This window comes from Papaver somniferum, chromosome 10, assembly GCF_003573695.1.
Source record: "Papaver somniferum cultivar HN1 chromosome 10, ASM357369v1, whole genome shotgun sequence".
NCBI classification, from domain to species: Eukaryota; Viridiplantae; Streptophyta; class Magnoliopsida; order Ranunculales; family Papaveraceae; genus Papaver; species Papaver somniferum.
Genome location: NC_039367.1, coordinates 154540309 through 154543963, shown reverse-complemented (window position 1 = coordinate 154543963; position 3655 = coordinate 154540309). Strand labels below are relative to the sequence as shown.

Sequence of the window (3655 nt, the reverse complement as noted above, 5' to 3'; positions counted from 1 at the left end):
CCTTACAAAAAAAAAGTCTTCTATGAGTTTGTCTTTGTTCTGTGGATGTATGGCATTTTAGTTGTCACTAGTTTTATGATGTATGGCATCTAATCCTATGAGGGGATGGAATTCTCCCAATTAAAGCAGGGGAACAGAGCTTCAATATTCAGATATTAGGGATGGTTTTTAAACCGTCCCCATTGTTCCAGTTTAATCTTGTTTTTCTGGCGGTTTAAAAACCGTCCCTAGAAGATGGAGCCGTCCCTAGAAGAATTAGCGGCGGACAAAAATAAACGTCCCTAGAAGATGGAGCCGTCCCTAGAAGTATTATTGGCGGCCAAAAAGAAACGTCCCTAGAAGATGAAGCCGTCCCTAATAGTACTACTGACGGCCACTCAGAACCGTCCCTAGAAGGCAAATCTGTCCCTAGTAGTATTAGTGACGGTGGATCTGGGGACGCAGCAACAAACGTCCCTAAAAGCTTTTTGGGACGGCTTTCAAGTTCTTGGGACGTTTTTCTGACCGTCCCTAGAAGCCTTCCGTTTTGTAGTGTAAGAATACCTCCTCTTAGCTTGAGACATTTGCCCCCTTCCTAAAATCTCCTTATTATCCTTATTTGGGCTACCATTCGATTTTATCCTGTGAAGTTCTCTTTCTCTTCTCTTCAAGTCACCCTCAGCATCACAAACTCTTTCGACTTCTATTGCAACCGGGGCCTTAAAAATCCTGTCGCTAGATCCCGTTTTGGTTCGATTAACAGAAACCTGCTTTCCTCAGTGAAAACACTATAAACCATGAAAGGGTTCGTTTTATGAGATTGTTGCGGCATTTCTTTCTTGAGTGGTGATCTCTTCCTCCCTTTAACCACAATTCACTGACCCATCAAACCATTTGCCTTCCCCTTTCCATAATCTGTTTCGGTGATCACTACACCAAATCAAGGATTTCCTTAGAGTTAATTTCCCTAACTAAGAAAAATGGTTACACATAGCCAGTTATATAATGTGTTAGTATTTTACCTAACGCTTTTAGTTCATTAGGAAACTTAAATAGGCTAACATATGCATTTCATTACAATTTTTTTTCCTAACTATTGACATTTTATACTTCATAATTACTTGTAATGTAGAGATTGTGTTATAATGTTTGCTAACCCTCTATATAACAGTTCATGTAGAGCTGTCAAACGGGCAAGCTAGGGTCAACCCGTCCCTAGCTTGACAAGCCATGGACGGGTTAGGGTCAGCCCTCGCCCTAGTACTATTCATGTACAAGCCAAAAAACCCAACCCTAGCCCTAGACGGGTTGGCTCTAACGGGTTTGGGTTGACTTGTTAAATGGGGTGGTTGAAACTAAAATCACTTAAATGTATAAAAAATTTAGTGGGCAGAGGGATCACTACTCCGTAATCCTAAATCAAATGAAATTTGGATTGTATTAAATCATTTAAGGAAATATGAACTTTGATTTCTAGCACAACACCCTAAATTTCTTAAATTTGTAACTTAAAATTCCTAAATTAGTAACTCACATGAAATTGACGGGTTGACGGGTAACCCGCGAGTTGACCCTAACCCGGCTTGTTTTTACTAGGGCTAGATATGACAACCCTAACCCGGCTTGTTTAGACAACAAGCCAAGCTAGGTCCAACCCGCGGGCCGGGTTAGAAATTGACAGCTCTAAGTTCAAGTGACTAATAAAGAGATAACATGTGTCTTGTTTTTCAAAATAGTCTAACTCATTTTCTACGTTAGGAATTCGTTAGATTTTAATAAAAAAATACTGGCACTTTCAGGTGATCCTCGCCTGAAGCCGGTCACCTGAGAATGCCAGTTCCGGTCACCTGGGAATTTCAGGCCATTCATATTTTCAAATTCAAATTTTGACACTGCAACTTACTGTAACCATTCTTATTTCTGAAACTACAATACATTCAGGAACAATTTACAGTGTAACCATTCACCAAATTGAATGGCTGAAACACATATAAGACATTCAGGTGTTAAAAAAATGATTTAGTTCATGTGCCATATACTAGACAGATGCTATACTGCTTTATATCTACTGGTATTCCAACATCATCAGTCGAAATTACCTCTACCCCTAGCTAAAAGATGTGCTCAGTGCTGGTGTTTCAATTGTACTTGCAAGAGGACTTCTTCATTGACATTGTGAACTGGTTCCTCTTGCTGGAGTTGTAATAATGCAAGGATTCAAAGCTTGGATTCAAAGCTTGATCGTGTATGGGGATCGGAATAGCACTAGGTGATGATGTTTCAGTACCTGCACAGTTGTTTTAAGAAGTTAGGTGTAGTCTTATCCTTATCTGATACAACATACACATAAAGATGGATATAAATACACTAGACTCTTCTCAGTGTTGTCAATCACCACATATATTCTCATAATGCATTCACACGAAACTAGAACACATATCAATGACTATTTCCTATAGTTCTTACAAGTTAATGTCGGCATGTAGGTAACACAATCACATAGATTTCATGAGTAATGGACTGTTGCTTACTGTTCTCATCTAAGTACCCAGCTTGTTCCCTCATTTTTTCCTACATTAGAACAAGTATTGATATATATTAGCATACAAAATACGTAACCCAGCATACAAAAACTCATGATACTTTCAAATTACTACACCATCTACTTACTATGTAACCCTTATGAGTTATCTGAACTGTCATCATCACTGGATTCTTGCTTCTTTGTTGCTGGTGCAAGGAGCAACTGGATGTTGCATCAATGGATTTTCTTTTTATCAATAAATCAACCAACCCAATAAAACCAATAAGAAAAATAGAACACTTTCAAATAACTATAGTTCTAATGAAAACTGAACTTATTATATATTACAAATGGTCCAGAAAAACTCACATCCTCAGAGCTTGAATCATCTGAACTATCATCATTACTTGATTCGTTTTCTTCTTGAAATTTCCATTCTTAGTTAAAGGAGCTGCAACCTTTTTAGATGTAGCAGCAGCTAGGAGACAAACTTTTCTTAAACATAACATCTTTTAAATGCAAAATAAACAAACCCACAAAAAGAAAAGGTACTCACTTTCTCGGAATCACTATCAAATCCGATTCAGAGCAGCAAGATTCTGGTTTTTCCTTCTTAGCTGCTACTTGTTTTGTAACATGAAACACAGGTTCCTGAAATAACATGTGGGACAAACTAGAAATTAAAAACTACACATACATTACTTCAAGCGTATAAATAACAGGGAAAGATTGCAGGACCTAGTTCTTACACATTTGCTTCTTCTTATGACCACCTTCTCAAATAATTTCCATCCTTTTAAGAATTGCAAGCACTTGGTCCTATTGAAAGTAAGTAATCTAAAAGGGAGAACTTAACTGACTCTTCCCTACAACTTTGAGCTAAATATCTGCTGGGTAATGCTTTTTGCTTTGCATCATGGTGAACCAGTAAGATCCACCTCTATTAGGACATGGTTTACAGCCTCAAACCTCTCAGACAATATTAAGATACAATCCATAAATTACTTGCTGCAAGTGGTCGGGTCCGGGGAAAGCGTTTAAAAATGATGCGATGGAAACGGGCCTACAGTAATACCGCAAGTGCACGGTCGTCAGTTGTAGCTCGTGCAAGTACGGGTCGATCCACAGAGATCGGGTGTGTTTCGGAAATGT

The 3655-nt window shown here is 38.4% G+C and overlaps 1 long non-coding RNA gene across 1 annotated transcript; it reads right to left on the bottom strand.

Moving 5' to 3' along the window:
* Positions 1–2920: 2920 nt before the first annotated feature.
* LOC113318142 lies at positions 2921–3341 on the bottom strand. Its single transcript, XR_003344297.1, has 3 exons — positions 3253–3341; positions 3060–3154; positions 2921–2981 (listed from the first exon to the last, which is right to left on the bottom strand). It is a non-coding gene; the product is annotated as an uncharacterized LOC113318142 (long non-coding RNA).
* Positions 3342–3655: the final 314 nt, after the last annotated feature.